A 25,487-nucleotide genomic window follows, 5' to 3' on the forward strand; every position below is an offset into this window, starting at 1 on the left:
GAATGTAGCTGACTGACCGATGCATGGTGTTGTCATTCATGGAAGGCCGGTAGCCCTGCAGGTAGAACTTGCAGAGGGTGAGGACCCGCCCAGGCCACAAAGGACACAGTGAAGACCAGGCCCAGCAGGGAAGTAGGGAGTGCTGCAGCACTCTGCAATACTGAGGGGACAGGGAGAGAAGGGGTCAGTAAGAACACTCACTAAACCAATTCAGAGTTCATGCATGTATTTGTAATAGATCACATTCTCTTTGATGACGACAAACAGACAGACGTAATAAGGACTGAAATTGTAGAACTTCAGATTAAATAATGTTGTGCAAAACAGGTCGACTTGGGTTTCTAGTGTTCTAGGAAGCAGTGCCCTGTCCCACCTGGTGAGGAAGAGGAAGAGTAACCTCTCTCTGGAGGTGGGCTGGTCGCGGCTGCTGAAGTAGGTGTAGATCTGCAGGGCAAACAGCACCAGCCAGAAGCACATGAAGAGGACAGGCAGAACCAGCTGGTTCCACAGGGACATCCCCAGAGCCAGCAGCCCATACACCTCCACCACCTGGGCACAGGACAGGGAAGAGAGGATATCACAGATATTGTTCGCTATGAGAAATAAAAACAGAGACAGCAGCAAACTGCTAGATTGACAGTCTTCTGTGTGAAAGAAAACAGTGACAATCAGGCAGTAGAGTAGTCATTGAATCTTCTCCAGTTTGAGAGCCAGCCAACACTAAGCTGGCTTCTATATAATTTAGCGCCAAGCAGACCATTTTACCTGCACCAGCTCCCTGTAGGCGGTCTTGGCCAGGTTGTAGGGCACCAGCAGGTTGGAGGCCAGGAAGTAGATGACCTCGAGGCCCGTGAATATCATGGCGAAGCGGTTAATGAACACGATGGTGTCCAGGGGGACCAGGCAGAGGCGCGCCACCAGGGGGAGCAGGTGAGCAGAGAACAGCCAGATCCTCTTGGTCTGCATAACGCATGAGCACAGGGTGCACACCACCAGCTGACCTGGAGATAGAGAGGCAGGGACACAGGAGGGACGGGGTTAATCCACACAGGCTGCAGGAGAACGCCCACCATACACACCCTTTATAGGAACACACACTGTATATGAACTGTGTAGTAACACGGAACAGCTGAATCTTAAGAGCAAGTGTTCAAGATCTGACTACGAAAACGTATTCATAAATGCACTGACGATTTTGCAAGTCAAAATGTGCAACGCCCTCGAGGACAAAGGGCAAAAATGCACCTCAAGAGTTCATTGAGGCCGGAGCATGTGGATCTTTACTGCTACATGCCCCAAGTTGACTCTGATGACAATGCTAGCATGTGACTGCACTAGAAAGCTCAGAAACTCATCATCACATGAGAGAGAATAGACAGATGGAATGAGACATAGGGAAGCCATGGTGTCAGATCCAGTCTGTCTCCAGGAGCTGATGTGATATCCCCGAGGCTGGTGATGACAGCACAGAGTGGCAGCATGTTCCATAACACACTAGTGACTAGGCCAAGAGGTCCCTGCCTAATGCTCTCCTGTGTTAGTGGAAAACATTAACCCTCAGAGCGTGCGTGAAGACTCTAGTGTCCCTAACAAAGCAACTGTACAGTACAGCAGTCAGAACTCAGGGCTGAATGTGCATCGAGTAGCCTTACACAAACACTTGTGTTTCAGACAGCTTATCCCACTTGTCTTTCAGAGAAATGTAATAACTACTTATGTGACTGAATCTAAAAAGGCCAAAGTTCAACGACTGTACCAAGCCAAGTCAGCACACCGTGCTAAAGGGAATCATCAATAGGTCCCTCCCCCTTTGTAAAATGTTAGGGAAAGGGTTAGTTAAAGTGGCACGCCAGTCTCCTTTTCACCTCATTTAACACCTGATTTACTTAACAGAAGACACATCTCAATAGGTGGTCCAGGTAAGTCATGACATTGCACAAGTGAGGGGGGGGCTTTCCTCTTTTGTTCTCTATCGTTCCTCAAGCAAGGGGGGAGGCCGATGACATCACGGATTCCCATCAGACCAACTCCTTGAATGCCCTACTCCTTGATGTTCGCAGTTGTGTACTTTACTGTATTTATACTTGGGATAATCACTTTAACAGTAAAAGTTCAAAAATCACTGGAGGACATCTTTAAAGGTGCTCCTGTAGCAGAGTGTTAAGTAACAGAGAAGGATGAATCTTCTCAGCATCAGAAACAGATCATTATGTAACTGCCAGTCATTTCACAGGCAGGCTTCCTATTAATGATGACACACTGGTTTCTTGCTTCTTCCCCTTTTGGGCTTTCAGCTTTTCACTGACCTCTCAAGCTAACACTATTGTGGCCAACTGTATTTTTAGAAGAAGCAGAACCCACACCTCAGTAACATAAAATCTGACAGACACTAGTCACACTACAGAACACCTGCCAACAACAAGCTTCGCTCTTACGACAAGCAGCACAACAAGAAATATGTCAATGAGTGAGCGAGAAAGAGAGAGCAAGAGTGGGGGGGAAAGGGAGTGATTAAAGGAGAGAAAGACAGAATTCAAAATGGATCAAATGTATTATTTTCTCACCCATCTACACACAATACGCCATAATGACAAAGTGAAAACATGTTTTTAGTCATTTAAGCTAATTTAGTGAAAATGAAATACAGAAATATCTCATTTACATAAGCATAAGTCTTTCCACACCTGGACTGTGCAACATTTGCCCATTCATCTTTTCAAAATTCTTCAAGCTCTGTCAAATTGGTGGTTGATCATTGCTAGACAACCATTTTCAGGTCTTGCCATAGATTTTAAAAGTCAAAACTGTAACTCGGCCAATCAGGAACATTCACTGTCTTCTTGGTAACTCCAGTGTAGATTTGGCCTTGTGTTTTAGGTTATTGTCCTGCTGAAAGGTGACGTTATCTCCCAGTGTCTGGTGGAAAGCAGAACCAGGTTTTCCTCTACGATTTTGCCTGTGCTTAGCTCTATTCCATTTATTTTTTATCCTGAAAAACTCCTTAAAGATTACAAGCATACCCATAACATGATGCAGCCACCACTATGCTTGAAAATATGGAGAGTGGTACTCGGTAATATGTTGTATTGGATTTGCCCCAAACATAACACTTGCAGTATTACTTTAGTGCCTTGCTGCAAACAGGATGCATGTTTTGAAATATTTTAATTCTATACAGGCTTCCTTCTTTTCACTATCAATTCACTCATGTTTAGAATTCCCTGAGCGTTTTCCTTCCTCTCCGGCAACTGAGTTAGGAAGGACGCCTGTATCTTTGTAGTGAGAGACCTTAAAGATAATTGTATGTGTGGGGTACAGCGATGAGGTAGTCAATAACAAATCATGTTAAACACTATTATTGCACACAGAGTGAGTCTACGCAACTTATGTGACTTTTTAAGGAAATGTTTACTCCTGAACGTATTTAGGCTTGCCATAAACGGGTTGAATACTTATTGACTCAAGACATTTCAGCTTTTCATTTGTAAACATAAAAAATAAACATAATTCCACTTTGACATTATGGGTTATTGGGTGTGTATGCCAGTGACCGAAAAATCTAAATGTAATCAATTTTAAATTCAGGCTGTAACACAACACAATGTGGAAAAAGTCAAGTGGTGTGAATATTTTCTGAAGGCACTGTAGTTGCCTATGAGGTTGGTGGTGAAGGTAGGACTGTGTTTAGTTAGTTACCTATGAGGGCAGTGGAGAAGCGGTTCATGGACAGCGCCTCCAGGTAGAGCGGTCCATCGTATCCGGAGTCCAGCTCACTGCGGACATAATCCCTAAAAACAGGAAGACAAGACAGTCAGAGCTCAGCTCAGCTCTTGCAGTCCCACCTGCTGTCTTCTGTCCTCACTGGTTAAATACAGAACTATGCCTCAGAGAATACAAGAGTTACGCACAACCAGGGCCAGTAGAAGACAAACTCGAAATGGTTTCAATCGCAGCACTTAATTGCTTTTAAACGATCTTCCAAATATAGATAGCTCCTAGCTAACAATTTCACATGTCTAGGATTATGTTTGCTGTAGTTCCTGTAGTGTGTGTGTGTGTGTGTGTGTGTGTGTGTGTGTGTGTGTGTGTGTGTGTGTGTGTGTGTGTGTGTGTCTGTCTCTCACCTGGAGACCTGGTGTCCAGCGAAGAGCAGCAGGGCAGTAAGCACGTACAGGTAGAGCTTCACCAGGTGCTGACGAGGCAGAGTCAGGAGCACCAGGCTGAGGATGTAACCTGAGAGACACAGCAGAGCAGAGAGACGGAGAGATGTAGTCAGGACAGTGAATCACAGAGGGAAGTAGAGGGGTCTGTACAGTACACTGCCATGAAGTGGAACAATGGACATACATACATAGTGTCTTCAGAAAGTATTCAGACCCCTTGACTTTTTCCACATTGTTACGTTACAGCCTTGGTCTAAAATGTTTTCTCCTCCCTCATCAATCTACACACAACACCCCATAATGGCAAATGGCATTTACATAAGTATTCAGACCCTTTGCGCAGTACTTTGTTGAAGCACCTTTGGCAGCGATTACAGCATTGAGTCTTCTTGGGTATGACGCCACAAGCTTGGCACACCTGTATTTGGGGAGTTTCTCCCATTCTTCTCTGCAGATCCTCTCAAGCGGTCAGGTTGGATGGTGAGCGTCGCTGCACAGCCATCTTCAGGTCTCTCCAGAGATGTTCGATCGGGTTCAAGTCCGGGCTCTGGCTGGGCCACTCAAGGACATTCAGAGACTTGTCCCGAAGCCACTCCTGCGTTGTCTTGGCTGTGTGCTTAGGGTCATTGTCCTGTTGGAAGGTGAACCTTCGCCCCCAGTCTGAGGTCCTGAGCGCTCTGGAGCAGGTTTTCATCAAGGATCTCTCTGTACTTTGCTCTGTTCATCTTTGCCTAGATCCTAACTAGTCTCCCAGTCACTGCCGCTGAAAAACATCCCCACAGCATGATGCTGCCACCACCATTCTTCACCGTATGGATGGTGCCAGGTTTCCTCCTGACGTGACGCTTGGCATTCAGGCCAAATAGTTAAATCTTGGTTTCATCAGACCAGAGAATCTTGTTTCTCATGGTCTGAGAGTCCTTTAGGTGCCTTTTGGCAAACTCCAAGCGGGCTGTCATGTGCCTTTTACTGAGGAGTGGCTTCCGTCTGGCCACTCTACCCTAAAGGCCTGATTGGTGGAGTGCTGCAGAGATGGTTGTCCTTCTGGAAGGTTCTCGCATCTCCACAGAGGAACTGTAGAGCTCTGTTAGAGTGAAGATCGGGTTCTTGGTCACCTCCCTGACCAAGGCCCTTCTCCCCGATTGCTCAGTTTGGCCGGGCGGCCAGCTCTAGGAAGAGTCTTGGTGGTTCCAAACTTCTTCCCATTTAAGAATGATGGAGGCCACAGTGTTCTTAGGGAACTTCAATGCTGCAAGAATTCCCCAGATCTGTGCCTCGACACAATCCTGTCTCGGAGCTCTACGGACAATTCCTTTGACCTCATGGCTTGATTTATGCTCTGACATGCAATGTCAACTGCGGGACCTTGTATAGACAGGTGTGTGCCTTTCCAAATCATGTCCAATCAATTGAATTTACCACAGGTGGACTCCAATCAAGTTGTAGAAACATCTCAAGGATGATCAATGGAAACAGGATGCACCTGAGCTCAATTTTTAGTTTCATAGCAAAGGGTCTGAAAACTTATGTAAATTTCTACAAACATTTCTACAAACCTGTTTTCGCTTTGTCATTATGGGGTATTGTGTGTAGATTGCTGAGGAAAATGTTTTATTGAATCAATTTTAAAATAAGGCTGTAACGTAACAAAATGTGGAAAAAGGGGTGTGAATCCTTTCCAAAGGCACTGTATATGCATACATACACACAAGGCTGTTTTTAAAAAGGGACAAAAAGATCCGCCTGTTTCTGCTGTTGTCTGTCTCAAACACATTTAGGAATAGATTTTTAACACAGTCCACTACTGTCTTAATGGCATTCACTTCACAAATAATCTTGTAACTGTTATTCCAATCATCTCAGTACAGACAGAGTTACAGAGACAGAGTTACAGTGGACAGTGAAACCAATAATCCTGCCCTCCCTCAACCATCTTGGTTGAGCGCGGCCTGCCTGGTGTAGTGGAGTCAGCAGAAAACATTCCTAGTGAGAATCTCAATTGCATACTCCTTGTGTCCTCTCCTTGCCTCCATCTCAAAACCCATTGAAAGAAAAAGTCAGAGGACCCTCCCTGACCTTCTCCTCCAATGGGTTTTGAGAGGACACAAGGAGTACGTAATTGAGATTCTCAATGGCCGACCTGGACCCAGCATGCAATAGATCCACCCAGCCAATACATCCTGGGGATTCCATTAGCAGACAGCTAACACGCCCACTCCTCTAAAGCCCTCTCCACCATATTGCGCACGGTGTGCGTGACAAACACGGAACTAAATTGATCAAACATTCATTAAAAGGGCAGGGAGCATGACAACAACAGTGGGAGATAGGAGGCTAGTTAGCCATTGAGGCTTGAAAGAGTGGTCGGTGGACTGAATCATTCTGGCATGACAACAACTAGACTGAGACAGATACTGATATGATTCTACCTCCTATGAAAATGATTATGATCCTCTCAGTCTAAGCGCCACGGGCCCTGAATGGAGTCAGTGTTCCCAGCCAGTGGAGTGTGTGAGTGGCCTGGTCATTCAGGGTGATCCTGCCTCACTGTGACAGGCAGCCAAGGTGACGGGGACAGGAGATTAGAGCTTTGTGTGTGTGTTTTACACTCCCTCCCTCCTCAGACTGCCACCACCGGATGCTGCTCATGTAATCCTGAGAGGAGGAGATGAAGCTATATTCTGCAAGCCGGCCAGCCCGTCAAGTCACTGCTGTCAATAGGCTTATCTATGTGCCTCTTGCCTGTTCTGGATGCTCAGTAACAACCATCACAAAGCAGAAAACAGAGAGACACGTGGTTGTACGACAAGAGGAAGCACTGCTGACGAAATTCCTTGAACATAACCATAACCAAATAAAACCTTAATTGAAAGAAGAAGTCCATTCCATATCTTAAGAGTACAAGCTCTTACTTTACCGAGCCTGCGTTTGGTTAGTAGCCTAGCACCTTCCTTCAGTGATGAATGAGTCATTATGTTTAACATTGTGTGGGTGCTTTGGTTGGAGAGGCTCCTGCTCTTGGCTCGCAGTTGCATACTCAGAACCCACGCCTCCGAGGGAGGGAGGCTACGACCAGTCCGGAACACAGCCTTAGACCGCTCAGTCATCCTCACCTTGTGTGTGCTGCGTTGGTACAAGCCAAAAATCTTAACAGGACCTGAATACAAGAGTACAGAGGCCCAGTTTCCCCAACTCACAGGTTCCTATCCCCACCTGACAGACTCAGTCCCACGCTCCCCAGCCACTCTCCCAGACAGGCTCACTGCTGAGGGGACATTAAGCCCTGTGTGCAGATAGAGCAAATAATGAACTGTGACTATCCTGTGCCTGAGGCAAACTATTTCACATAAAACTAATATAGCTGTCCTGGTGATATTGGCCTAGCTAGGCTTACTGACTAATGAGTCCATACATAGGAGAGGGATTGGACTGAGAGTATCTGTATTGTGCACATAGAAAAGCTTTCCAGTCATGGTCAGGTGTAACAATGTGTCTTATTAACAGAGCACATCCTGTTCCTTGGCCTGCATAAGGTAAGCAAACACAACACAGATGAGCAGAATTTGTTGAACAGCAGAGACAGCAATAAAACAGAGCCGTTAATCCACAGTCATGGATCCAGAGCCATTTGCTATGCAAAGTAATGCAGAAAGGACAAAGAGCGGACCGATGTGAAATAATTATCAGTGCTGGCAGTAAAAACACACTGTCCATAAGCAAAATAGTTACTGATAGGCTAAAGCAAGTGCCAAAGGTGCCAACATTAAAGATTAGAGAACATTCTCTTTCCAAGAGAGACATCAGCAGCACACACACTGAGGTTCAGTCCAGGCAACTGTTCTCTGCTGCCCAGTGTGTTCGTCAGCAAATACCAGCCTCATTGTCTCACCCACCAACTTCAGCCAAGTATGCAAAGCCACTAAAAGTACCCCTGGTGAGGTCATAGAAAGTGGGTACACAAACACAGTTATCAAAAACCACAGTTAAATTAAAAAAGAATGAGACCACTGCACAGTAATTCCCATTGATGATTAGCATACAGTGCATTCGGAAAAGTATTCAGACACCTTGACTTTTCCCACATTTTGTTACGTTACAGCCTTATTCTAAAATGTATTAAATAAAACAATTTCCTCAATCTACACACAATACCCCATAATAAAAAAAGCAAAAACTGGTTTTTAGACATGTTTGAAAATGTATTAAATCTAAAAAACTGAAATGCTTCCTTACATAAGTATTCAGACCCTTTGCTATGAGACTCGAAATTGAGCTCAGGTGCATCCTGTTTCCATTGATCATCCTTGAGATGTTTCTACAACTTGATTGGAGTCCAACAGTTTTTTAGAATTTATTGCAAATTAAAATTAAAAATTAAATAGAAATATCACATATTCAGACCCTTTACTCCAGGGGTGTCAAACTCATTTTAGCTCAGGGGCCACATGGAGGAAAATCTATTCCCAAGTGGGCCGGACCGGAAAAATCATGGTATATATAACTTAAAAACAACAACTTCAGATTGTTTTCTTTGTTTTAATACGATCAACATAAAGCTGGAGCCTGAGGACAGTGTGTCCAAAATAGTACAAGCACAACATCACTATTAATCATAAAACATGTCAAGTTTATTTGAAAATTCTAAAGAAAAAGAACACAAACACACAATGCCTCAGTGATTAACAGAACTGTTTCACAGATCACAGAACTATATCAGGGTGTCATTTCTCAGGCAGAAATGTAGATAGAAATAATGAAATCTTGTTCCCCAAACAAGTGCAAGAACCACAGAGTCAAGAATAGGTTAAATATACAAATAAAATAAAAGCAATTAAAAACAATAGCACATCAACATAAAAACATAAAGCTGGAGCCTGAGGACAGTGTCCAAAAGCACAACATCACTATTAATCATAAAACACCTCAAGTTATTTGAAAGTTCTGAGGACAAACAACACACAAACACACAATGCCTCAGTGATTCACAGAAGTATATCACAGATCACAGAACTATATCAGGGTGTCATTTCTCAGGCAGAAATGTAGATACAAATAATGAAATCATGTTCCCCAAACAAGTGCAAGAACCACAGAGTCAAGAATAGGTTAAATATACAAATAAAATAAAATCAATTAAAAACAATAGCACATCAACATAAAAACATATAAACATAAATCTGAAAGCGTTGCTCAAACTCCCGTAACAGTCCCGTTATTTTATCTTTGAACCGCTTCATGTCTGCCACATGTTTGGTCGTGCACAAATTTTTCAGACAGGGGAAGTGAGCTGCATCACCACCGGCAAGTTGCGTCTCCCACAATGACAGCTTCAACTTGAAAGAACGTATGCTGTCATAATACTGCGTGTTCAAGTTATTCAGGTGCTCTATAACATCCACCATAAATGCAAGGTCCTGCTTCCATTCTGCGGAATGAAATTCTAACACTGGTTTGCCCTTTTCTTCCATGAACTGTTCAATTTCTTCTCGGAAATCAAAGAAACGCCTCAGCACAGCACCTCGGCTTAACCATCTTACCTCAGTGTGGTATGGCAGGCCATAGATGTGGTCTTTCTCTCTGAGAAGGCTGTCAAACTGACGGTGATTCAGGCTTCTGGATCGGATGAAATTAACAGTTTGGATGACCACCTTCATGACGTTATCCATCTTTAATGACTTGCAACACAAAGCCTCCTGGTGCAAAATACAGTGAAAAGTCAAAAAATCACGTCCTCCATTTGCAGATTGCACTTTCTCACAACGCCTGCTTTTTTCCCGATCACTGAGGGCGCACCATCTGTAGCCAGGCTGACAGCGCGGGACCAGTCCACTCCGACCCTGTCCAGCGCGCCAACGAGTGCGGTAAAAATATCAGCTGCTGTCGTTGTATCTGTCATCGCCACCAACTCCACAAACTCCTCGGTGACGGTCAATGTGTCATCAACTCCGCGGATGAAAATGGCCAGTTGTGCAACATCTGTAATGTCCGTGCTTTCATCAATTGCAACCGAAAACGCAATAAATGACTTTACTTTTTGCTTCAACTGGCTGTCCAAATCCACTGAAAGATCGGAAATCCTGTCTGCAACTGTGTTTCTTGTCAGGCTGATATTTGCAAAAGCCTGCCGCTTTTCAGGGCACACAATCTCCACTGCCTTCATCATGCATGATTTTACAAATTCACCCTCACTAAATGGTTTTGAAGCCACTGCGATTTCATTAGCAATGAGGTAGCTAGCTTTCACTGCAGCGTCACTGATGTCTCGGCTGTGAGTAAACACAGACTGCTGTTTCTTCAGACCCGCCAACAGTTCATTCAACTTCTCTCATCTCCGCTGTCCTTGAAAGTTGTCATATTTGTCGGCATGAAGACTCACATAGTGGCGACGAAGGTTATATTCTTTCAGCACTGCAACATGCTCTGAACACACCAAACATACAGCTTTCCCCTTCAATTCCGTGAATAAATAGGATGACCATTTTTCTTGGAACACTCTGCGTCCACTTTTCTCTTTTTTGACAGAGACATATTGGGGCAATGAGGGTGCCAAAGCACATAATGTTACAAGTAGAAGCCGTAATCAATATCGCGGGCAAAACAAAGTAGCTCATTGGCTGCACGTGCTTGACCTACTTGCTCTGCCCCGGTATAAACAGTTTGCTTGCTTAACACAATTGCTATTGCGCCATCCAGTGGACGCAATTGGAACAGCAGTTTATTTTATTGAAAAATTGCCGCGCATTTTTATACTTTACAAATATATTTTTATTTTATTTTATTTTCAAAATCATCTCGCAGGCCGGATTAAACCCGTTTGCGGGCCTGATCCGGCCCGCGGGCCGGAAGTTTGACACCCCTGCTTTACTCAGTACTTTGCTGAAGCACCTTTGGCAGTGATTACAGCCTCGAGTCTTCTTGGGTATGACGCCACAAGCTTGGCACACCTGTATTTGGGGAGTTTCTCCCATTCTTCTCTGCAGATAATCTCAAGCTCTGTCAGGATGGATGGGGAGCGTTGCAGCACAGCCATTTTCAGGTCTCTCCAGAGATATTCGATCTGGTTTAAGTCCAGGCTCTGGCTGGGCCACTCAAGGACATTCAGAGACTTGCCCCGAAGCCACTCCTGCGTTGTCTTGGCAGTGTGCTTAGGGTCGTTGTCCTGTTGGAAGGTGAACATTCGCCCCAGTCTTAGGTCATGAGCAGGTTTCATTAAGGATCTCTTTGTACTTTGCTCCGTTCATCCTTCCCGCGATCCTGAATAGTCTCCCAGTCCCTGCCGCTGAAAAACATCCCCACAGCATGATGCTGCCACCACTATTTGTCACCATAGGGATGGTGCCAGGTTTCCTCCAGATGTGACACTTGGTAATCAGGCCAAAGAGTTCAATCTTGGTTTCATCAGACCAGAGAATCCTGTTTCTTGTGGTCAGTCTTTAGGTGCCTTTTGGCAAACTCCAAGGGCTGTCATGTGCCTTTTACTGAGGAGTGGCTTCCGTCTGGACTGATTGGTGGAGTGCTGCATAGATGGTTGTCCTTCTGGAAGGTTCTCCCATCTCCACAGAGGAACTCTGGAGGTCTATCAGAGTGACCTTGGGATTCTTGGTCACCCTCTGACCAAGGCCCTTCTCCCCCGATTGGTCAGTTTGGCCAGACGGCCACCTCTAGGAAGATTGGAGTCATTTAAGAATAATGGAGGCCACTGTGTTCTTGGGGACCTTCAATGCTGCAGACATTTTTTGGTACCCTTCCCCAGATCTGTGCCTCGACACGATCCTGTCTCGGAGCTCTACGGACAATTCCTTCGACCTCATGGCTTGGTTTTTGCTCTGACATGCACTGTCAACTGTGGGACCTTATCTAGACAGGTGTGTGCCTTTCCAAATCCTGTCCAATCAATTGAATGTACCACAGGTGGACTCCAATCAAGTTGTAGAAACATCAACGATGATCTACGGAAACATGATACACCTGATCGCAATTTCGAGTCTCATAGCAAAGGGTCTGAATAATTTTTTTATAAATTTGCAAAAATGTCATTGTCATTATGGGGTCTTGTGTGTAGATTGATGAGGACATTTATAATTATTTAATCAATTGTAGAATAAGGCTGTAACATAACAAAATGTGGAAAAAGTCAAGGGGTCTGAATACTTTCCGAAGGCACTGTAAGGTCCCACAGTTGACAGTGCATGTCATTGCGTTGTCATTATGGGGTATTGTGTGTAGATTGATAAGGGAAAAAAACAATTGAATCTATTTTAGAATAAGGCAGTAATGTAACAAAATGTGGAAAAGGTCAAGGGGTCTGAATACTTTCCTAATGCACTGTATCTAGTGACTACATAATAGTCGAGGCCTGCGAGCTGGTTATCATGGCCTGTGCCTCATCCACTCCTCTCCCGTGGGAAGAGAAAGGCTTCTTTGAGGGGGGGGGGGGGGGGGGATGACATCCTTCTCCTACTCCCTGCACGGGCCAGGCCTACACACACACAGAGCACATTGTGCTAGCCCATCACACAGTGAGGAGACAGCCTTTAGCCTGCCTAAACAAGTGTCACAGTAACCAACCCTGCTGGCTGCTTTTCCCGCACAGCTCACACTGTTCGTCTGTCTGTCCACTACACAATTACCCACCAGATAACATGACCCTGCATGCCTAGTAAAGTACACAAAACAGTATCCAATTCATGCATGGTATTGGTTAAAGGAAAGATTCACCCATTTTGAATGATATATTGTACTTGTGCATCTCGTTGCGATGGGTGAATGCATTCAAAATGGGTGAATCTTTCCTTTAACTCTTCTGTGAACACTTCAAGGTTAATTATACCAACTGGAAAGCCCTGAGATGCTGGGACGAAAATTACTTATTTTACCTTGAGCATCACGGAAAGTCCCATTAAAATACTTGGGTCTCGGATGGTGGAAAAAAGCAGAGGTAAATGACAAAGGAGAGGAAAATGTGTCTGAGCCAATGTTTCACCATGATTACAAAGTTTTAAAAAGTGTTGGCCTGCGGGCAGACCGTTGCAGCAGCAGATGTCTAAGGTCAGGCCATGCCATGTTTTAATTATGGCATCGTCTCACTGTTTAATTATCATCTAATGACCTCATGCCATTCTATTCTGGTCTGAAACACAAGCATCAGCCAATACCCTACCTCCACTGAGCTCTTAGTGGGCCAGGCCCACTCTCAAGCAGAACATACATACTGGATCAGAAGTACTGCCTGTGTCCATGTTAATGTGCCATTCTAAAAACAAAACGTAGCAGAAGCATGTTCACCCTTATAACTCGCAGAGAGGAAATGCTGACAACATGGATCATGGACATTTACAGTCATGATGCAAACGCTGACTACAAACAATGTCAGACTTTATCCTTTGTGTCATTGCTTTTATCATGTCTTAGCTATGCCTATGACAAACCTAAAAACATTTAAATGCAACACAACACCATTCAAGACTGAGTCGTAGGTTTAAAAATGCTTAGCTGAACTTAAATTATATTAATTTATACCATGGCATTGTTGAATACTCGTTTCTAATTGGCTTGAATGGGCATTCTAGAGCGTGAATTATTTACCTATAATGCACTGTTTAATTCAATGACTATGACGTTCATTCTTACATGTTCTATGTTTGAGCTGCTTCTGAAAGCAAAAGTTAAATCGAAAACATTATTGGCTCTGTTGAATTCGATTTTCATAGTAAGTTAGGACTGATGGTTTGGTTAGCTAAGCTAGCAAGTCTGTTTGGTTACCAAGACAGCTACTGTAGCCATCTAGTAAAAGTGTTAGCTACTGCAGTGGATGTTAAAACACATTTCTACAGGCAAAATGAACACATTTCAAATTATAGCTATGGTATAAGTGGGATAATCAACTCTGGGCTCTAAGCGTTCTCTGGAAAATAATGCAACTCCGTGAAAGGTTAATGCCACGAAAGCATAGTCGATCGTTGATTATCCCTTACGCATTCCATAAATTACATTCATATGCATGAGACACAACCATTAAATACTGGGTCCTAGTTTTATAGGCTGCAACTGCAGTGTTTTTCCTGGTCAGGGCACACTAGTGATACTGCAGCAAAACAGCCAAAATAACCTATTGGCTCACACCATTAACAGCTTTTTATGGCCACTCCAAAAAGGAAAGTGCAAACACGACTAATCTGACAATTACAACATCATTAAAGATATATCGGCTATTTACCTGGAGCTAACTCTGCAAATAGCACTGCGGCGTGATTTAAAAAGTCATAGTCAATCGATTAATATTATAAAAATACACTTAGCAAAAATGTTTCTTTAATTTACAATATGTAGAATCTATTAGAATAGAAAGGTTCAGAACTTTTGCGAAACATCACAGTTGAAAAATATATTGCAAATAGAAATCAAAACTGGATGGTGTTCAGAGGTAAATGGGAGGGGTTGAGTGGAGCTGAAGGATGGGACTAAACACAACCAAAAATATAACTATTGTAGACTATACCACATCAGGTAACTGATCCAAGCAGTAGAATCAGATTAAAAAGAAACATAAAAATACACCTTATGGAACAGCGGGGACTGTGAAGCAACACAAACATAGGCACAGACACATGCATACACACACACGATAACATACACACTATACACACACATACACATGGATTTTGTGTTGTAGATATGTGGTAGTGGAGTATGGGCCTGCGGGCACACACTTAGTGTGTTGTGAATTCTGTAATGAATGTATTGTAATGTTTTTAAAATTGTATAACTGCCTTTATTTTGCCGGACCCCAGGAAGAGTAGCTGCTGCCTTGGAAACAGCTAATGGGGATCCATAATAAATACAAATACTGTGTCTGTAAATGTCTATAGTATGTAGAAGAAGCCTAAGAGGTTTGGTGCATTAATTTAATCAAATTAGTGGAGGGATGGAAGGGTTAGGGTAAAACAATAAAGGAAAATATATACAGTACCAGTGAAAAGTTTGGACACACCTACTCATTCAAGGGTTTTACTTTATTTTTACTATTTTCTACATTGTAGAATTAAAAGTGAAGACATCAAAACTATGAAATAATACATATATAATCATGTAGTAACCAAAAAAAGTGTTAAACAAATCAAAATATATTTTAGATTCTTCAAGTAGCCACCCTTTGTCTTGATGACAGCTTTGCACACTCTTGGCATTCTCTCAACCAGCTTGATGAGGTAGTCACCCGGAACGCGTTTCAATTAACAGGTGTACCTTGTTAAAAGTTAATTTGTGGAATTTCTTTCCTTCTTAATTACATTTCAGTCATTTAGCAGACGCTCTTATCCAGCACGACTTACAGGAGCAATTAGGGTTAAGTGCCTTGCTCAAGGGCACAGACAGATATTTTAACCTAGTCGGCTCGGGGATTAGAACCAACGACCTTTCGGTTACTGGCACAACGCTCTTAACCACTAAGCTACCTTAGTGGTTAAGAGCGTTGTGTTTGAACCAATCAGTTATGTTGTGACATGGTAGCGGTGGTATACAGAAGATAGCCCTATTTGGTAAAAGGCCAAGTCCATATTATGGCAAGAACAGCTCAAATAAGCAAAGAGAAACGACAGTACACCATTACTTTAAGACATGAAGGTCAGTCAATCCGGAAAATTACAAGAACTTTGAAAGTTTCTAAAAGTGCAGTCGCAAAAAACATCAAGGGCTATGATGAAACTGTCTCTCATGAGGACCACCACAGGAAAGGAAGACCCAGAGTTACCTCTGCTGTAGAGGATAAGATCATTAGAGTTACCAGCCTAAGAAATTGCAGCCCAAATAAATGTATCAGAGTTCAAGTAACAGAAATCTCAACATCAACTGTTCAGAGGAGACTGCGTGAAATCAGGCCTTCATGGTCGAATTGCTGCAAAGAAACCACTACTAAAGGACACCAATAAGAAGAAGAGACTTGCTTGGGCCAAGAAACACGAGCAATGGACATTAGACCAGTGGAAATCTGTCCTTTGGTCTGATGAGTCCAAATGTGAGATTATTGATTCCAACCGCCATGTCTTTGTGAGACGCAGAGTAGGTTAACAGATGATCTCCGCATGTGTAGTTCCCACCGTGAAGCATGGAGGAGGAGGTGTGATGGTGTCACTGTCTGTGATTTATTTAGAATTCAATGCACACTTAACCAGCATGGCTACCACAGCATTCTACAGTTATACGCCATCCCATTTGGTTTGCGCTTAGTGGGACTATCATTTGTCTTTCAACAGGACAATGACCCAAAACACACCTACACGCTGTGAAAGGGCTATTTGACCAAGAAGGATGATGGAGTGCTGCATCAGATGATCTCAACCCAAGACTGAAGGAAAAGCAGCCAACAAGTGCTCAGCATATGTGGGAACTCCTTCAAGACTGTTGGAAAAGCATTCCAGGTGAAGCTGGTTGAGAGAATGCCAAGAGTGTGCAAAGGTGTCATGAAGACAAAGGGTGGCTATTTGAAGAATCTAAAATCTAAAATATATTTTGATTTGTTTACACTTTACTTGGTTACTACATGATTCCATATGTATTATTTCATTGTTTTGATGTCTTCACTATTATTCTACAATGTAGAAAATAGTCAAATTAAAGAAAAACCCTGGAACTGTGTATTTATATGGGGGATTGGAAATGATGCAGACAATTACATTAATGGAAGCCACAATCTATCTGCAATAGTAAAGCTGATCTACCCCCCCCCCCAAAAAAAAAAATTATATATGGGCTAATATATAGGCTCATGTAAACTCAGCAAAAAAAGAAATGTCCCTTTTTCAGGACCCTGTCTTTCAAAGATTATTAGTACAAATCCAAATAACTTCACAGATCTTCATTGTAAAGGGTTTAAACACTGTTAACAACCATAAACAATTCATGAACATGCACCTGTGGAACGCTCGTTAAGACAATAACAGCTTACAGACGGTAGGCAATTAAGGTCACAGTTATGAAAACTTAGGACACTAAAGAGGCCTTTCTACTGACTCTGAAAAACACCAAAATAAAAATGCCCAGGGTCCCTGCTCATCTGCGTGAATGTGCCTTAGGCATGCTGCAAGGAGGCATGAGGACTGCAGATGTGGCCAGGGCAATAAATTGCAACGTCCGTACTGTGAGACGCCCAAGACAGCGCTACAGGAAGACAGGACGGACAGCTGATCGTCCTCGCAGTGGCAGACCACGTGTAACAACACCTGCACAGGATCGGTAAATCCAAACATCACACCTGCAGCACAGGTACAGGATGGCAACAACAACTGCCCGAGTTACACCAGGAATGCACAATCCCTCCATCAGTGCTCAGACTGTCTGCAATAGGCTGAGAGAGGCTGGACTGAGTGCTTGTAGTAAGGCAGGTCCTCACCAGACATCACCGGCAACAACGTCACCTATGGGCACAAACCCACCGTCTCTGGACCAGACAGGACTGGCAAAAAGTGCTCTTCACTTTTGTCTCACCAGGGGTGATAGTCGGATTTGCGTTTATCGTCGAAGGAATGAGTGTTACACCGAGGCCTGTACTCTGGAGCGGGATATATTTGGAGGTGGAGGGTCCGTCATGGTCTGGGGCGGTGTGTCACAGCATCATCGGACTGAGCTTGTTGTCATTGCAGGCAATCTCAACGCTGTGCGTTACAGGGAAGACATCCTCCTCCCTCATGTGGTACCCTTCCTGCAGGCTCATCCTGACATGATCCTCCAGCATGACAATGCCACCAGCCATACCGCTCTTTCTGTGCGTGATTTCCTGCAAGACAGGAATGTCAGTGTTCTGCCATGGCCAGCGAAGAGCCCGGATCTCAATACCATTGAGCACATCTGGGACCTGTTGGATCGGAGGGTGATGGCTAGGGCCATTCCCCCCAGAAATGTCCAGGAATTTGCACGTTGCTTGGTGGAAGAGTGGGGTAACATCTCACAGCAAGAACTGGCAAATCTGGTGCAGTCCATGAGGAGGAGATGCACTGCAGTACTTAATGCAGCTGGTGGCCACACCAGATACTGACTGTTACTTTTGATTTTGACCCCCTCTTTGTTCAGGGACACATTATTCAATTTCTGTTAGTCACATGTCTGTGGAACTTGTTCAGTTTATGTCTCAGTTGTTGAATCTTGTTATGTTCATACAAATATTTACACATGTTAAGTTTGCTGAAAATAAACGCAGTTGACAGTGAGAGGACATTTCTTTTTTTGCTTAGTTTATAAAGAAACACCTGCTTCGAAAAATGTATTTTGACGTGTCACAAGTGGATGGGTGCATTTGTCAAAATATGCTGTTTAAGAGTTCAAATTCTATAAATGACCACTCAAAGGGCAGCACTGGAAAGGGGGGGGTACTGACCAACATAGTGCAGGTAGAGAGCCAGGTACTTGTACTGAAAGAGGGGGTTGTTGTTGAGACTGCTTCTCTGGATCTTCTGGAAGAAAGAGCTGACGTCCCAGCGGTAAAGTACCTCCAGCAGCATGATGCTGGGGACCCGCAGACCCACGTTCAGCACCGCCTCCAGCTTGTCCTTCACCGCCATGGCACCGACGCAGCAAGCTACACACTAATATGACTGGACAGGGGGTCGGAAAGATAGGGAGAAGAGAGAGAGGGAGCAAAAAGTGAGTAGTCCGAGGTGCTATAACATGATAGCATGCAGGCTAAGCATCCCCCCCCAAAAAAATGGCCAAATATGTATTTTTAAATTAAACTGCAGCAACATGCTGTTTTTACAGCGCTTCATAGGTTAAATCAAATCAGAGTTCATTTGTCACGTGCACAGGACACAGCAGGTGTAAACAGTACAGTGATACGCTTACTTGCAAGCTCTTCCTCAATGTTGCAGTATTACTGAGTCATAAAATAAATACACGAGAATAAAATACAACAATATACACAATAGAGATGGGGGGAAATCGATACAGTTACATAGTGATATTATATAGATACTTTGCCCTTTTTCTTTTTTGCTACGTAGCGTTAGCTAGCGCTAAATCGGCTGTACCTGAGGCAAAACGCCAGCATTTTCCATCCTGTAGCTTATTCTCCAGCTTTTTAAATAGTGAGCCAACATCTTTTAATTTCTATGACTGATCAAAACTCATTTTCTTATGCTCTCTCATCTCTCTGCAGCAGACATATAGTAAGCAATATGTTTGGAAAATCTAATTGCAATACATGAAGAATCGTGAGAATCACAATACATATCGTATCGGCACCCAAGTATCGCGATAATATTGTATATTGAGGTCCCTGGCAATTCCCAGTCCTAATATAATATAAAGGTAAATATCCGTACCAATCAATGAAAGTGATACTGGTTACAGTTGTGTAATCAGGGTTAAAGTGATTGAGCAGTAGAATCATTATAACAAATAGTAGCAGCAGGGCAAGGTCACGTGGTAACGGAGTCACACTTCCACTAAATAAAATGGCCATATTGTTTTTTTTAACAAATCAGGGCCAAGTACCTGTATACATCCAGGTTGAAAATGCAGATTTGGGCACTGATAAACGCCTAAACTGGAACGCAGTGGCTGTACAGTAACATACTATAAATGACGTCAGAGCTCTGGCTCTGAGCTTCACAGCACTGTTTGGGTTTTGACTGACAGCCGTGCTGAACGTGACAAGAAGTTGCCCCCATCCCTCCTGCTAATTGGGCAACTTCTGCACTTTTTTGTTGTCTGTGGGGGAAATGCTGTAAATTAAGAGGACTCTATGTATTTTGAAAGATGAGACGGTGAGGATTATAATAAATACAGTTTTGATGTCATACAAGCAACCAAACACCCGAGACTTCAAATGTGTACTTCACATTTCCATATCATAAAAACGCATGTCATATACAGTGTCAACGTTTTTGATGTACAGTTACAAGATAACATGGCGTCATACCCTGGGTTGTTCTGAACAGAATGAGCCCCGTTTGTCTATTGTGAAGAAAATTTGCAGCAGAACACACACCTGAATGAACAAATTACAATCTATTTCTCTGAATAGCCTTGTGAAAGCCTAACACTGTAAGACTGTATTTTATAACTTATCTAGTCATGTTGGCAATAGAACAAGCTTTCAAATGATGCCCACATGACCCGGATTGTGATTTATAATGGCCCGTTTTTGGATTGTGTAAATAACAGAAATTGTGTAATGGCGGGGATGCAGGATTGTAAAAAAAAAAAAAAAAAAAAATACAAGTGTGCTTGCTCTAGTTCCTCAATGGCACAGCTAGGAGAGTAAAAAAGCACCTTATTGTTGAAGACTCTTCTCTGAGTCATAAAAGTGCATTGAAATGACTTAGGAACTGTGCACACTTTGGAGAGGTATGTAGCCACTTGGAGACACCAGTTAGTCCTCTCACTCAAACCCTTGTCATTTATTTGACTCATGTTGCACCGACTCCACATTTTCAGGAATATTCTTATGTTATTGAATGTATCAAATGCAGTGAAAAGTACAGTAAATGTAAAATGCACACAAACATTATGATATGAAGAAAATGTTGCCTATTTCAGAAGAACATAATAGCATATTCTGAGTCGTCCTTATGTTAGGCTCTGATCTGGCTATGCCATATGGCTGTGGGCTACACTAGTTAATTTAGAAGACAAGATTAATAGTATAGATTTATAGTAAGAAGAATATAATTGAACGTAGCTGAATAATAATTTAAAAAATGATATTTTTTCCTAAATGATTTACATGTGGCTATTTTGTGTTTAGTAGTTAACAGTGATCGTTTGAAACAGGTCCTCCAACATGCTTAATTTAGTTATTTATGCAACTTTAGTTGTGATACAAATCTTAGCCTATATGTTTTGATTTCTAATACATTCTAAGGCTGCATGACGCATCACTAATTATGATGCTCTGCTGTTTCTTGCGCAGGCAGCACATACTTCAGTCTCTCATTCACAATTTGACAAGCACTTGATAATATTCTCAACCATCAGACTATTCTCAATTTAATGTGGCCTTTACATATAGCCAACTAATATACAGTTCCTTCAGAAAGTACTCACACTTGACTTTTTCCACATTTTGTTGTTACAGCCAGAATTTAAAATGGATTAAATTGAGATTGTGTCACTGGCCTACACACAATACCCCATATTGTCAAAGTGGACTGATGCTTTGATTTGACAAATTAATTAAAAATGAAAAGCTGAAATGTCTTAAGTCAAAAAGTATTCAACCCCTTTGTTATGGCAAGCATAAATAAGTTCAGGAGTAAAACTTTGCTTAACAAGTCACATAATAATTTGCATTGACTCCCTGTGTGCAATAAGTGTTTAACATGATTTTTGATTGACTATCTCATCTCTGTACCCCACATATAAAATTCTCTAAGGTTCCTCAGTCGAGCTGTGAAATTCAAACAGATTCAACCACACAGACCAGGAAGGTTTTCCAATGCCTTGCAAAGAAGGGCACCTATTGGTAGATGGGTAAAGAAAAATCATAGCGGACATAGAATATCCCTTTGAGTATGGTGAAGTTAATAATTACACTTTGGATGGGGTATCAACAGACCAAGTCACTAAAAAGATATACGCTTCCTTCCTAACTCAGTTGCCAGAGAGGAAGGAAAGTGGTCAGGGATTTCACCATGAGGCCAATGGTGACTTTAAAACAGTTAAGAGTTGAATGGCTGTGATAGTCTAAAACTGAAGATGGATCAACAACATTGTAGTTACTCCACAATACTAACCTAATTGACAGAGTGAAAAAAAGCCATTGTGGCCATTAAAACTGTTAACACTCGATTGCATTTAGAATTGTTATTTGTTGCGAAATAGATAAGTTAAAAGAGGTCAATGGAACTCGACCAAAACAATGGAAATGCCATGGAAACGCCTGTGGGAAAGATTCTGTGAGTGAAAGATCCCGAGTCTTCTCGTTGCCCCGCCCCCCTCGGCCTGTTACAATACATCAATCATGACGGATTTTACGAATATTCACTTTGTTAGATCAGATTTGTTGAATGTGCGCCAATCCGGTGTCCTTCTATGTTTGCGTTCCATTGACCTCTTTACCGCATCCATGCGCAATGACTAGGCTTATAAAAAGCCAGTTTCACTCCAGCATCAGCTTTCTGAGGCGCTCTCGTGCTGTCTGACAGGTGATAGGCTATTCCACTTCATTTAATTCCACTAAACTATGCAAATTAACCTATAGACCGATAGCATGACCGGTCCAATGTATTTTCGGCAGCTAACCGATTACTGTATAACCATTAACAACCCTATATCATTTGATGCAATATTTCATTATGAAAATACAGATCATCCAAAGAGACGTCCGGTAACAGAGTTACATGGTAAAATATTTGAAACGTGCAAAATAGCATATTGCAATAAAATGATCTATGGATCGGTATTTCTAGGGAAATTTCCTTAATGAAAGATGAAATGTGTGTCATGAGACCATAGAATGTAACAAGGGGCTGGATGTCCTATTCACAATGAAGAAAAACAAAAGAGAAGATGTAGTAAAAGTAATTCGCTGACACAAAAAAAAAAACATTGCTACGTTTAATTTATTTTCGTCTCTCACCTTAGGTCTACATTGTGGGCTATTTTCCCAGGAATCCTATGTCTTGGATAAGTTACAATCCAAAATGCTTTGTTGAGCAGGATTAATGTGAATAATGATGGAATTGTATCTATTTGCCACAAAGCCAAGCATCCCAACTTGTCCCTGCATCGGCCTGAAATACTGTAAGCATTCATGCCATATTGATGAGTTAGTGAGGTGGTGTATGATCATAGGGCGGCAGGTAGCTTAGTGGGTAAGAGCGTTGTGCCAGTAACCGAAAGGACGCTGGTTCTAATCCCCGAGCCGACTAGGTGAAAAATCTGTCGACGTGCCCTTAAGCAAGGCACTTAACCCTAATTGCTCCTGTAAGTCGCTCTGGATAAGAGCGTCTGCTAAATGACTAAAATGTAAATTATGCTTGCCTTTGCCCTTTCACATGCTCTGTAAAATAGAGTGGTTATATTTGACCTACCATGTGAAAAACATGCTAATAAGTACAATAAAAAAAACGCAATTGTTAATTGTGTAGTTAATCCTGTGAAGAAAACCAAAGGTCCTAACCTCATGTCTCTATCATAATGCATTCAAAAGTTAATGGTGTTTTTACCCTTGTAGGATAGACGGAATTAGGGTGACTGGAGGCCAGAGAAAAAAAGTGGAAAAATATCTGAACAATTGCATCGCGTCAGCTAGGCTGGATTCTGTGCAAGAATTAAGGCTACTGGCTACCTGACATGCTCACATTCCTGTTGAACTCATCTTTCTTCTCGAATCGCAGGACATAAAACAATATAGCGGTAAGATGGATATCGATTGAGACATTGTATTATTTTCATATTTTAGTATATCCTTTCCATATTCATTCAGAAATTGGTTTCCATGTGTTTGATGCCATTCCATTCGCTTCATTCCAGCCATTATTATGAGCCGTCCACCCCTCAGCCTCCACTGGCGTATACCAAGCTTTTATTTTCAAAGCCTTTTACATTTAATTCGGCTTGTGTAATGCTAATTTTGTTTTGAAGACGACGACCACAACATGTTAAATCGTCAAAAGTTGTTACGAGAAACCTGCACCGCTACCTCAACAGAGCTCGTCGGATGTATTAGGTTACGAAATCCAACTTTTTGGATATAATGTTAATGATATGTTAGAGAAAGATCCCACTGAACAATTCAGAACATGAATAATCATATTTGTCTTGGTAAAATGTATTCTATAACATAAGGAAGTGAAATTTAATCACCAAAGTGCGTTTTCACCCACTCTGGGCAGAGTAGGTGGACACCCTATTAGAGGGATGGGCAACTTTGATGGGGGTGGGGGCCACAAGAAATCTGAACTCATGCAGGGCCGCCCGCAGTGGTTCACGGGTCTGCGTACCCACACATGCAGTCAGAGCCAGCCCTAGCCTTTTGAGGGCCCTAAGTTTTTTGTTCTAGATTTTCCTAAGTTAAATGTTGTTTTCTCCCCTCTTGACAGCTGAGATAATTTTTTTAAGTTTTAGAGTGATTTCCTGCAATTCTACACATTTGCCATGTGGCTGAGAGAAGGCCATGCTGTCCTCCAGTTGCAGGCAGACACTGATGGAGTGAATATCCCATCCATAGAATTTCATATAGAACTGATTCATAGGATCTCTGAGATCCCATCCCCCTGGCCCTCATTTTCTGATGGCCATTTGAACATGTAATCAGGAAACACAGGTCCACAGTAAAAACAGGTCCACTGTACCAAGCGTACAATTAGCTAGCTACATCACTTTGGAATTCACATTTATCAGGCATGACTGTAAACGTACCGTTAGCTAACAAGACCACTTCGCATTATGATTACATAACCGAAATTATGTGAAATATGGTTATACAGGTACCGGATCACGTTCTGTTGAGGGTTAAGTTAGCACAGCTATTCAAATCTAGCTCGGCACCTAGCTAGTTACACTATATGAATGGCTTGTTGTGGCTTAGGCTCCGAGTGTATATGACATGAACTTTAGTAACCTCGCCTGACGAACGTTAAAAGCGGCTAGCTAAGCGTAATTAGTTGTGCCCTGCAAGAATTGTCACATTTTCTCTCAATCTCATATTCCTAAATGTAGCAAGCTACAATTATGTACATTTGGCGGGTCGCTAAAAGTAACTGGTTTAGTTACATCACGTATGTTAGTATAGCAGATGAGCAGAGTCGGGACGGGAGGAAAACTGCATTGATGACCAGCCTACATCAATGTAACATTAGCAATAACGTTACCTGATGTTTGTAATAATGGAAACGACCACCATGCATAGTTTAACTAGCTAAAAACTAAAGCACAAGATCAACAGATGCTCACGATTTAAATGAATCTAGCAACAGCTGGCTAGAAACATTGCTAGCTAGCTACGCCTTATCGCGGCACTGCATGTATTGTGTAGCTAACTAGCCAGCTAACTAGCTAATGCTAGGTACTTGGCTAGCTAGCTAGCACCTCGAGTCAAAACAATCCAGGTTAGCTAGCTAGCTCAGTAGCCAAGTTCGCTTGCTGTCGCGTTATCAACATTGTCCCATGGAAAATCAAATAACCTACATTGTGAGGACGACGTTCACGACGTTAAACTGAGTTTGAGGATGCTTCTCCGGTCGAATATCAACCATTTTAACTCGGCGTCTCCCGAGTTAACGGTTCATATGATGGGATTTCCACCATGGATCGAGACGTCCGCTCTTCTTCTTCTGCTTTTTCTATGGTATATTGGCGTTCGCACAATTTCGTGTGCATGCCGCCACC

The 25,487-nt window shown here is 42.6% G+C and overlaps 1 pseudogene across 1 annotated transcript in view; it reads right to left on the reverse strand.

Moving 5' to 3' along the window:
- Positions 1-25,487, reverse strand: part of LOC311136384 (RING finger protein 145-like) — a 33,069-nt pseudogene extending 7,582 nt beyond the window's left edge. The window contains exons 1-7 of the transcript in view: positions 25,287-25,487; positions 18,532-18,748; positions 4,125-4,233; positions 3,697-3,788; positions 766-1,001; positions 374-549; positions 18-160 (exon numbers count right to left, since the gene is read on the reverse strand). The product of the transcript in view is annotated as an RING finger protein 145-like (transcript). The remainder of the gene's footprint in view (positions 1-17; positions 161-373; positions 550-765; positions 1,002-3,696; positions 3,789-4,124; positions 4,234-18,531; positions 18,749-25,286) is intronic.

The sequence above is a fragment of the Coregonus lavaretus genome (assembly GCF_964263955.1).
Source record: "Coregonus lavaretus genome assembly, chromosome: 10".
In the NCBI taxonomy this organism is placed as follows: Eukaryota; Metazoa; Chordata; class Actinopteri; order Salmoniformes; family Salmonidae; genus Coregonus; species Coregonus lavaretus.